Source organism: Seriola lalandi, unplaced genomic scaffold, assembly GCF_002814215.2.
Source record: "Seriola lalandi dorsalis isolate HSWRI2012SDOR001 ecotype SW California unplaced genomic scaffold, Sedor1 jcf7180002052130, whole genome shotgun sequence".
NCBI lineage: Eukaryota > Metazoa > Chordata > Actinopteri > Carangiformes > Carangidae > Seriola > Seriola lalandi.
This window is the reverse complement of record NW_019522683.1, coordinates 263,008-275,738: the sequence shown is the minus strand read 5'-3', so window position 1 is coordinate 275,738 and position 12,731 is coordinate 263,008. Positions and strand designations below refer to the sequence as shown.

At 38.6% G+C, this 12,731-nt stretch overlaps 1 protein-coding gene across 1 annotated transcript in view; it reads right to left on the bottom strand.

The window, feature by feature from the left end:
- myo9bl (myosin IXb-like) overlaps positions 1–8,475 on the bottom strand; it is a 55,659-nt gene extending 47,184 nt beyond the window's left edge. The window contains exon 1 of the mRNA XM_087172263.1: positions 8,055–8,475. The gene's annotated coding sequence lies outside the window, so the exon portion shown is untranslated. The remainder of the gene's footprint in view (positions 1–8,054) is intronic.
- Between the last annotated feature and the right edge of the window lie 4,256 nt (positions 8,476–12,731).

The following is a 12,731-nucleotide window of genomic DNA, read 5'->3' as shown; positions in this document are numbered from 1 at the left end:
ATGCGTAATGAAAAGGAGTAACAAAGGGGGAAAGGCGTAATCTAAGATTATATGTAGAGTAGATAGTATAATCCACTGAAAACATCTTTCGTGTGGTGCGTCCTGATGATGTTTGGGTGGCCTGGCAGATTCACACACCAACGTGTCCATGATAAGCATCTTAGAAAGGATAATTTGTTCATCTAGGACGACCTTTTCCTAAATCTATCCATCTACATTGTTTTAAATCAAGTGAACTGTACAGTAACAGAAGAAAAGAATAAAACTAATGATGAGCAATGTCATATGAGTATCTTAAAAAAAACTATTTTCATTAAAAAGAAAACACCACTGAAGATATTTTCTAAAAAAAAAAAGGACAACTATTACTGTCGCTTTCTTTTCCTCCACACAGATCAAATGTGTCTTAACACTCCCCCTCTCTCACCTGAGCCAGAAATCCTGAATGATTTCTGTCAGATGAAATGTAACTTACATATGGAGTCATTCATCAGTGACCAGAGTCAGACTGCATGGTAAAAATAGAGCAAAAACAAACATAGCAGAGCAGAGCCCAGCCAACACAGAACATAGAGCCAAGGTCTACTGTTCCTGCTCCATCTCTCTTTCCCTCTACCCTCAGCTTGTCTCTTTCTTTCCATCTCTTTCCCCATCTGTGCCTCTCTCTTTTCTTTTGTGCTTTGATTTTACTCTTTCACTTCTCTTGTCACTCTCCACAGCCCCTCAGGCATCCAGTGGTGAGACTGGGCTACAGTCTGCGCACAGAGTTCAACTCTAATGCTGAACACAAATTGTTATAAAGGGTTATGTTCATAGCTACATTTACATGAACACATAAAACCTGATCAAACAATAATCAAAGCAATAATATGAGTAAAGTGGAGTAGACGCCATACTCTCTTTTGTGAATGTGATTTTTCTCATTGTCACAGTAACAATATGTTATGAACGTAGAACATTTTATTTTATTGTCTAATAAACAATTACAGTGACAAACATGCGCTTCAAGTAGTTCTATGTTGACCTTGTATTCACTAGTCCAACAATGTGACATCCAGTGTCCTCTGTAACACAGTGGCTTGCTTCTACCCTGGCACATATAATGGGAATGATTTGTCACCTCTACCGCCTTGCCTGGCTGAGATTATTCACTTTTTCCTCACGTCATTTCAAAAGCTGGGAGTAAGGAATGGCGCTAAGGTCTATTTACTTAAACTTGTCCATGACTCTTGAACCAAGATGTAAATGAGTCCAGCCCAATTTGTGCAAATATATGCCTTTAAAACTTTGGTGGACTAAGTAATATATTAGTTACTGACTCGTTCCCTTTATAGAACCTTTAAATCTCTTTTCTCCCCCGTATGGGAAATGCAAATGCAGGGTGTTTTAATAAGTTAAAACAAATAGTGATCATAGGTAGAACTTTAATTTCCTTGGTCATAACATAGTCATCACACAATGTGCATATTTATCTCTGTCATCCAGGCAGGAGTTCATGTTTTTTCAGAAGGTAATTCTTTAACTTCACTAAGATAACTTCAACTACTTAAAGCAATTCAGGAATTCACAGTCAGTTACACATGGCAACTGTGGAGCATCTGTGGTTTGACTAAAGAGATAAATAAAGCAGGTGGGAAGAGTTACATGAGGGTTGTTTCGAATCTGCTTGTTGGAGGCAGTGTTTTAGATATCACAATAATACAAGCATGTCCGGTTTGGCCAAAAAACAGACTGCAAAATGTTCTTATGGCCACTTTCTGACAACTGCAGGAGGATCTGACGGGGATGTAATTATGACAGACATATGGGTAAATAAAAATGATAGATACACTCAACATAGCGCATCAGTCTGGCCCTAGTTAGCTATGTCTGAGGTCACCTTCAGAGCTGGGCCACGGTGAAGCGCAACAGCAAATTGAGCCTCAGGGTGTGCCCTTTCTCTGCCCATAATCCAGAGCCAAGGGACAGGATCAGTGACCGCAGAGAGGATGGAGGGGGAGGTTATAGCACTCACCACAGCCATCAACTACTCAATCTGTGTATATATACACACACACACACACACACACACACACACACACACACACACACACACACACACACACACACAGTGCACTTCCTGAGGGTGACTACAGCTGAGGGGGTGGGTAGCAGACTGAATCTTCAAATTTTTTTTTTGGAAACAGCTGGCTTAGTTGTTGACCAGTAGTAACATTGATGCATGAAACATGCTACACTTGAAAAAACAAAGAGTAGTTTCCAGATGTGTCTGACAAGAAAATCAAAAAGTAGAATCTTGCAAAATATGTCATAATCTATTGCGGACAGTTTCTGTGTGTTGTTGTAGCTGAATTTTTTTGTTTAGTGGCCCTGTGCGGCTGCTGCTCATTTTTGGCTGACAAGTTGCAGGCTCTCACTGGGATATCTCCAACCACAGAAGTCACTGCTGGATTTAAAACCCATGTATCAATATCACTAGTGGCGAGTAGCTCTCTCCCATTCATGTCAAAAAAAAGTACAACTGTCCTTTCAACATGAACTGCTAATGAGTCAAAAAGCTGAAATCCTTTGGAAAATCGGGACTGCCTCTCACTTTACGCTCCATACATTTGAATGTGATGAAAGACAAAAGATAATGTACACACTGCTGAGGGTTACTACCCAAAACAATGAGCAACAAAGATGTAATATGTAGAGTTCAACCTGTTAAATGCCATATGAAATCTGTGTGCTCGATCTGCACGAAAGAGGGTTTAAACTTTTCTTTTATGGTGTCGACAGACCATTCTTCACTTCACTGTGGAAAATTCTTTAGTTGTATATTTTAGTTAAAACTTTGCTGGGCTTATAACTGTGCCTAATCAGAATCTAAACAAGCAGGGTTGGTACAATCATAATCATCACAATCAAGCTTTGATCCCAATCATCTTGACGTGATGTATTTGGGCTTTGCAACGAAGACTACGGCACAACAAACAAATGCACTGTAAGTAGGCCATCCCTAAACATTCGGACTGCTTTTTCCTCACTTATACCCTATCATTACAGCTGGATCTATTTATAAAGCCCATAAATTCTGTTTGCCGCAATGAAAGTTACCAAGGAGTTTGTGGAATTGATGATTTTTAAACCCCACCACTCTCCCTTTCTCTATGCCTCTTTTCGTCTACTCACACAGACTTTCTCCATCTGGTCCAGTCTCTACAAAATACAGGTCATTGCAAATCCACACTGCAAAGCTCGGTTAGAGGCTTTCTGCAGAGCGCAAGGCTATTTTTTCTCCCCATCTATCACCACAGAAAGGCGGACCCAGGAGCATTCCTCTCACATTATTGGACTAAGAGCTGACGCACTGTATATACACAAAAGGCACACGCATATGCGCACTTACTGGTGTCCCATTTCTCCTTTCTGACCTTATTTCCATTCATCCCTTCTTCTGTGTCCAAGCACCTACCCAGCTTTCTTTACTGAGTGAAAGGGTGACATTGATGAGAATTTTTTAGTTTTTATCCATCACATCCCATTCAATCAGCTGTCAACATCTGTGATGTGGAGATATGAAGACAAAACTCTCTCAACGGCTGAGAGATACGCGATCTTGGATTCTGCTGTCCTGAAATTATAATACTATCACCTGAACCAGATCACAGGTTAACAAAAGGCAGAATGACACCTAGCCTAGCCCATCCTAGTATTCTTGAGCAGCATTGTTAACTAATAGACTGATACAGACATCTTCCTGATGAGGCCACAGGCAAATAGAAATACAGGCCTCTACATGTCTGACTTTTCTTGCAGTTGGCAACGAGCCCATCACTATCTCTCGTGTAGCAGCAAGCTATCTCAACACTTCTTTCTCAACATTTACAGGTCCATGTTTTAAAAATAATGTAGCATAATGAAAAATCTATGTCTTAGTCACCATGCAATTTGTGTGTATTCAGCAATGCATTCTTTCTACTTTAATCCACACTAAAAAAAAAACTTGAGTTGAGATAATTAAACTTTGTCCGTCTCTTGAAAAACACATGGTAAGTTAATTGATGAAAAACACATTGTGTTTGCGTCAAGATAGTTGAGCTAGCAGGTCTATCTGACCCAGTGAAGCTGTACTGCAGGGTCATGGGACTGCAGGTGTCTGCGTCATTCCACAGGTAGCCTACATCATCTTAGCCCAGTTCACCACCTGCGTATAGAGACAACACATGCTGCTAAGGGACTCATTAAAAATCACTGTGCTGCCACAGCACACCATAGCTCATCCTGTTCTTCTGTCCCTATTCTGTCACACACAGTAACACAAGAACAGCCTAATATTGGACTCACATGAACGGGGTCATAACCTCAACATCTTCAGGTTTTAAATTAGTCAAATAGATGAAATAGGGCACTTTGCACCCATTCTTTGTGTTTTTAATCTTTTAAAATAGGAGATTTTACATATACCAATTTGACCTATTTTCCCTCACTCATGATTCAGCAAACAGTTGTGAGAAACGAATCATTTCCATGCAAGTGTAGAAAATCCTCAACACATTTAACCATGAAACCACATAAATTAAGATAGATGCTAGACAGAGTTGTTGGGGCAGAACCATTGCAACCTCCACAAAGTAGCTTTTGTTATCTGCAATGCAACAACAGCACCCACACCTCTTAAGTCATCTGCTATATATAAAATGTGTATATAAAGCTAACCACAAGAGTCCTAAGATCATGAAATTTCACATGACATCAATCTAAAAATAAGCCAATGTCCTTTCATAACCATCAGGCCAACACCTCAACATTGTTGCCTTTAAAATACATTTTAAACATTTAGGTTAATTATTATTAATTAATTATTTATTAAAAACACAGAGATATTACAGTGAACAGGACACTGCCTTTAGAGATACAACCAACACGCCTGTGGAAATGCAAAACACATAAAGCTGAGCTGAAATAAGACTGATTAACAGTGTTATCTGTGGGGAAATTAATATTTAATAACACACAATGTGAGATGGCTGAAAATTAACACAATGAAGCTGAATATCAAAGCCCGGTCTGTGGAAACCCTTGAATCTCTCCTCTGAGAAATATTGGCCCAGCTATGATTAGGGCAATTATCTTTTCATCCGCAGTTTCACACAACTGCATCCGCCAGGATGTGTAGACCAATTACAACTCAAGGCTGAGCTGGAGATGTAATTGGTCTTCCTTTCCCCTCCCCCTTCTTGTCCTCAACCACTGTCAGCTCTGCAGTGGGGCTTGCAGAGTACAAACCATTAGCAGGGGGCCATATGGCCCTTTTCTTTCAAACATGGCAGTGAGCCTTTCTGTGGACTGCCTGAGTGTTTAGGGAGGTATAGGATAAAATGGGCTGTATTGCAACATAATTTGAGGGGTTTTCTGTTTGCAATCTTTTGATGGTATCAGGACAGGTCTGTTCAGTGGGGGAAAAAACAACACATTTTGCATAATATTACAGCTCCAGTTCAGATACTATTCCTACTAGTTTAGAGAGCCTTATGTGTTCATGTCTGAATAACATCTGTATTCAGTGACATACCTTCACCTCCTATAAAAATATATTCGTAAAAATATATTAGTTACTATAACTGAAACTGTGAGACAGGAAGCATTTTGATAAATAGAGATTTGACTCTTAAGCTTTCTCTGAAGGATTGGGATGTTAATTAGATTTTGAATATGACAGATGGGGACCTTGATCATATTCAATATGCTGATGCTTGATCCACGGCACAGTGTAGTTGGCAGGCCCTACACAGCCAGGCTTACAGGTGCTGCACACACATACAACCACAACAGCTCTTTTGTCACACAATTTACCTGTTTCCACTGAGAAAGGTGGTGGTGGGGGTTTAAATATAAATTACTTTTACAGACATTGATTACATTACATACAGTATTTGAACAGTATTACTCTATGATGCTCTATTATTAGCTCTATCGACATCTATTAAATTTCTGGTATAAATAATAAACACGCAAGGCCAAATATATTGTGTAAATTAAAATGCAATCTACATTCTGCTCAATGTCTTGAGTTTGGTCTTAAAAGACTTTATTTAAAAGCTGTCTGAATGTGCTCCTATTATAAATGAGATCTAATTTGCATTTTTATTTAATGCAGAAGCTTTGTAATTCAAAGCTGAACTGTGGTGTGTTTTCTTTTTATCCCCAAGTTGTCACTGACTGTTTTGTTATTGTTATTTGAATGACTATATGTCAATGCTGTGGTAAAGAAATGTCTAGTTAATGCTAAGGTTATTATTAGTTCATTAGAAATTAATTCAAAACTGTTTAAAAATAACTAAGTAGCTTAATAGTTTAATAACATATAAATAAAAACTAATTGAATTCAGTATTAAAAAAATTCAATTCAACTAAAAACAGTAACTTCCCCATAAAACAACAATGAAACACTATTCCAGCCCACTACAAGCTGATGCCCCACCCACTGCTGTTTTGTAGGGTCACCAGATAACAACACCAGATAACAACAGACAACACATTTGCTGTACATCCCTTAACCATTACCTAGGTAACATTCATAATGTCCCACTCTATAGTCTATAGCTTACTGTAATATTCCTGAAGGCCTGTGTCACACCATGTGACTGAGAGAGCCATGGAGCTGCCAGTGTGACAGGAGGAAGTGTTAATACATTACTGCAGCATGATGAAATCATTTTCTAGTTGGGCGACTGGAAGAACACAACTGCAGTCAGACCAGAGTAAATGAGAGAAATGGAAAGAGGGAAAGAGAGAGGGAGAGAAACTTCCAAGTGAAGTGCATATGTGTGTAATTTTAATGTTCCTATGTATGATTACTTTTTTCCACCACCCAGACATTAGTCATGTAGTGTGCAGCTTGTGTGGTTGACTTTGTTAAGGTTTGGCCAGTGTGCTAATGTATGAAAGAAGCAGCTACAAAACATGACCGTAATTATTTCACATATAATTCTGAATACATTTGCCATGTTGTAATATTAATCAACACTGGAAAATATCCTTATAAATATCATGATATTGGCTTCAAATCTAGTCCTAGTTCTAATTGTTGAACTCTAAATTTCTAAGGTGAGAGTAGTTTTGCACAATAACAACCTAAACCAGGGGTGGGTTATATCAATAGTACTGCGCAATGACAGGAACTCTAAGTAGAGACAGTCACTGCTGATATTACACAGCCAGTCAAAAAAGTTCAGAAAGTTGTCAGTTATATGCAAAGCAGCTGTCTAGTCTGTTGTCAAGGATAAATACTTTTAAAACATTTAAGCTATGTCATGTTATCAGGATAAAAGTTACAGACAATACCTATACCCTATCTTCCAGTTCTAAGTAGATCTGTTTCTTCATTATTAACGTATTTTATTACTTCACCTTCACTGCTTCACATCACTGGCTGCACTCATCCATAAACTGAGCCCCATGGAGGGCTGATAATAACAGTTATGATACACTGGTAATTTAGATAAACTTAAGTTACCCCCTTCTAGACAAGGACTTTAGAGTCTGCTGCACCAAACTCAATGTTGTGGTGATCTTTTCTGAAACCTAAGTGAGCCTTCTTGCCCCCGCGACGAACAAAAACCCACTGACATGTAAGCTAGCCACATTATGCTCCAGGCCTGGGGACACTGCACTGCAACAAGTCAGCCTACATTCTCAGCTCATTCACACACTGGATGCAACTATGCTACTGTGTGTCAGTGACCAAACAGGCGACAAGCTGTTATCACCTATTATCATTACAGTTAGACAGGGCGGCTGTGCAGGCTAAAATGGGGCATGAAACACTACTTGCAATAGAACATAGGGTTAAAATTAGGCGGAGATATTCACTGACTAGCTACTTAACCATAACTTCTTACAACAGCTCTGGCAATGAACTGTCTGGTAGCTATAAAACTAAAACCCAAATCAGTCGACAACAATTAACTAAATTATTGGTCAAATTCATCACACAGCCGTGTAAACTTCTGCTTTAAAGAACAGGCTCGTACAAAGCGAAGTGCTCAAGCAAATAGTATTTAACGTACCTTTCCCGGCTGATTTTCTCATTGTCTCGGTGTAATCCTTAACTGCGTTCCCCGCGATTCAACCAACTGGTGAACAAATAAATGAAAATCAAGTCGCAACTTTTCGGTTTTTGGGTTTTTCTTCTCCTTTGATGAAACCACGACTGACTTACATCAAGCAGGCTAACAACGGTGGAGCCCCAGACAGACAAAGCTTAGAGTTGAGTCAGTTTGAAGGTTTCAAACCGGGGCGGAAAGAAAATAAAACGAACCAACAAAAAAACCGAAGCCTACTTATACGCTTGTATTAAATAAAGAAGAGCAGTCTCTGAGATAAAACAGGCTCAAAAGTCCAATCTTTCCTGACAGACTGTGTGGGTTTCAGACCGGCTAACCAGCTAGCCTGTCGCTACTTCCTTTCTCTGCCTAAATAACAGCAGCAGTGTGAGCAGTGAAAAAAAAAAAAGTTGAGGAAAAAGGCACAAGCCAGATTCTATACAATGAAGGCACCCTGTTGCTTTGGGGCAATTGTTAAAGAACAGCGCCCTCTGCAGGATTTGCGTGGTGGTTACTACAGGTTGGCCCCAATTAGATCATCTGGAAGAGGAGGCATACCAACTCAGGGGATGTACGCAGATTTGATTTCTTTAAGTTGAAAAATGACATTACAGCAGCTGGGTGCCCTTTTATATTAGTTCATGGGCGGTTTTCTGCCACGAGCAGCTTCGGTTGAACATTCTGTTGCTAGTACCAACAACCACCGGCAGAATTTATGGCAGTTTAACTGACATTGTTAGAGCCACCATTTTGACCAAACAAATATTGACGGATATCATTTATTTACTCCCACAAATGTACCATATTATAGATCGCAGAATCATATGTACGTGCTCTTTTTATAATAGCGATTTTGTGAATGTTGCTTTATCACATCCTAATTTAGTTGTATCAGTTTGCTGCTTACTAATGCTAGTTGTCTGAGGCTAACATTTTAAGTAAATGTTAAATTAGCTATTGTTTGGCTCATTGTAAGGCCTATGTCTTTTTTTACTCGTTACTCTCACTCTATTGGACTCTGTGTATATTTACTAGATTAATTATTTTGTACTCTTTGGGGACCTAATGTTGATTTTTCACCTGTGATATTTGTTTCTTCCTGACATGGGACCATTTAAAGTTTAAGGTAACCCACCCTTTTGTAAATCCAGTTTCTTTGTACTGTACTAACATAATTCATATTTTAAATTGCCTGTAGTCTAACCATTGTTTATTGCATATTTAGTGGTATTTAATTATCTTCTGATTTGACTATCATTAAATTTGTTCTGTTTTGTCCAAGTTTTTCCAATTTCACCATTGCTGTCAGTATGTTTAACTGTCTTCCTCTTTTATTGTAAGTGAGTTAAGCTCACTGCCTAGCTATGATTCTTTTAAGTGTTATAGACCTCAATAAGTCAGTGTGAATTTTGGTATAAATTCATTTTATATAAAGAAACTGAGATTTCAAAAAGGCTTGAGTGTGAATTGCAAAATTAATGATCCAAACTTTACAAAGGTGAAGAATTCTTAACAGAATTATTCCAATTTATGTTTTATTAAGCCATACTTGCCATCCACTGAAATAATTACAATTCTCTGAAGTTGAAAACAATACTGTCACATTTCATGATTTCTGTTAGCTTTTTAGCATCTTCCAGCAGGCTCACTTTGATGCTGTATGCGATCCTCTTGACAGGAAAATGGCTGTAATACTGCTTGGTGGCCACCAGATGTTGACTGCTCACTGTTGACTCACTTGCCAAGCAGTCATTCTTGACTGTAAGTCTAGACTCGAACAACCCCCAAATATCGAACCAAATAAGTTGGTTCATAAATTGCACCAATTGGCCAGATGGTGTCATTGTATATTCATATATCATATATTGTTACCAGTAAACTCAACCATGATATTTGAATCACCATTTCCATTCAGGTCACATCAAGTCAGTTCTTCAACAAATTGCACGTAATTGCAATCACATTTTTACACAGACCGTTTTAACCGTCTTATTTATCCCTTTATTACGCAGTTCTGATATTAGTTGGTTGCCTACAACACACAATAGGAGTTGAAAGATCCACAACAGGAAGGGTGGTGTCCCCAAATGTTTAAAGTTCAACTAATCAATGTTTTTATATTAACAATGAATCAAGTGGCTGTGTGTATTGTGAAAGGGGCTGATAGAGCAGTGGATGCAAGTAGGAAATTTGTTTGCAAATTCAAACCATAACAGCTTATCAGTTATTGGAAGTTTTGGTTGCAATGAAAACCTGCAGACTGTTGTTTCTCCATGAAACATGTGCTCGGACCTAAGCAGCAAGTATCAGAGCTGTACTCAAAAGCAGATATGAATCTCACAGATTTCTTGATTGCTTTATGCATATTTTCCATAAGTCTGCAACACTGCAGAAATATGGATGTATTGTTTGACACATTACTATACCCACAATTGATAGTATTTTTGTGTTAAAAATAGGGAAGTCCGAAAGTAAACAAAGAGCTACCAAGAATACAGTTCCACATACACACAGTGGCAACACATATATATTGTGATATGATTATATTAAAAACAACCACCGAAGCTACTAGTTACGCAGCCACCTATTTTTATTAAATTACACATCAATAAACTTTCTGAGCCCCCACACCCCTCTGCATTCATACAGTTTCACAGGTGATGAGTTCAAATCCCACTTACCTGGCTGGGGGGGGGTTTTGAGTGGAGTTTGCATGATGGCATATGTTCCCTCCCTCTGTCCAAAGACATGCAGAGCAGGTAAATTAGTAACTGTAATTGCCTGTATGTTGGGTGACCTGTCTTCATGCTCTCTCACCCAGAGCACACTGCTATAGGCTAAGCCAATATAAAAGACAATGGTGACAGTAACTTGGTGGATGTGACTGGACTGACTTGAGGGCACAAGCACAATATCGTTCATACCCCCTACAGCAAAAGCCTACAAGGCCTGTTTATCACTTTAAACACACACACACGCACACACACACACACACACACACACACGTACACAAACACACACACACACACACAGACATTTGTGGTTTAGACGTACGTATTTTGTGGTTACCATTTCATTTGAAGTTATATTTTCAGTGTAAGGGCGTTTTCAACAGTCATGGGTGTAGTTAACACCTCGTTGCAAGAGCTTGTTTTTCTTTTTTATTGTATCTGTCTTTTGCCCCATTTCATTTACAAAAGGCGTCACTAGATTTAGATAAAGTAATATCATACCTGTATCAAAATGTTTACTATGTATATGATTTATTGATGCATGAATGCTTTAATATTTCAAGACTGAAAAGGAGAAGTTGTGTTAGAATTAGCTACTCTGTCTTCATGGGGGAGGCACAATGTCATGCCTCAGTACAGCCATACATAATGTAGGTCAAGTGTCTCAGTTTTATCGGCTATGTAATGTAAATTTACATGAAAAGCCTTGTCTTGCTCTTGAACGGAGTCACCATGCAAACTGGAAAACCACAGAAATATATTTGTGATGGACATAGATGGAGGATGATAGATAATACCCACATGCAATTTTTCTTATTACTACAATAATATATGCCATGAGCATGAAAAGCATTATTTTCTCATGAAAACATTTTGGGCACTGGCATGATTATAGTTATATTTTCTCAAAGGTTTCATTTGACCTTTTTCAGGCCACACTAGCATACTTTTGAAGTGAAATGATAATTATAGTGCAGTGATACAATTAGAGCCTACTTAGCTGAAAGTTTGAAATATATAATCATATCTCTTTGAAAACTGTACTCTGAAGGGCCAATGTGTTCAGCCACGAGCTCTCGGTTTGCTCATATTTGAAAAGTGGTTTCTTGATTTTGGGGTCTGCACTGGCACTCTGTATATTATGTGTTTATGGTTGACTTGAAAGTGGTTACGGCCTCAGTCACACTGCCTATATGGCATGTGGTTAAGGGCTGCTGGCACATGGTTGGAGGTTTGTTGAAGTCATGTTGCCACATATGGTGACTATAAGAGTGGATAGTGTAACTGTGTCCTCTCTATACCTAAACCATAACCACAGCTGTGTGATGAGGCGTATGAAACCTGTAGGGAGGGGTTGCCTTCCATCTCATTGGGAGTTCCTGTTTTTCTGTTGTAGTCTGCGAAATATTGAGAAAAAAATAGATTGTAATTTGAAGCTTTTGTAATAAGGTTGCATGGTCTCGTAAGTCCAAGTGAAAATTCTTGCCACATATCCTTCAAAATATTGAGTCACGTTGCATTTACATCTGGCTTAGTGTGCCACATGTCTTGAAAGAGCCTTTCCCGTATAAGTTATCATAGGGCAACTTGAGCAATACCATTTACTGTGCAGTAGTAGTACAATTTGCAGGGAGTTCTTAGAAATGTACCAGAAGAATTATGAAAAATTGTGATGTTTTAATTAGAATAAGAATAGATGTTCTCATATAACTAGTAAATAATCATCAAACAACATTTAACTTCTTCGACTGTGAAATTCTAAAATTGTAGGCAACTGTGAAATTGTTGTTTTTTCTTCTTTACAAGGTGATGGAACAAATGTGATGGCAATCTTCTATGTTGCACATCACATGTGTGTGGTGTGTGTGTGTGTGTGTGTGTGTGTGTGTGTGTGTGTGTGTGTGTGTGT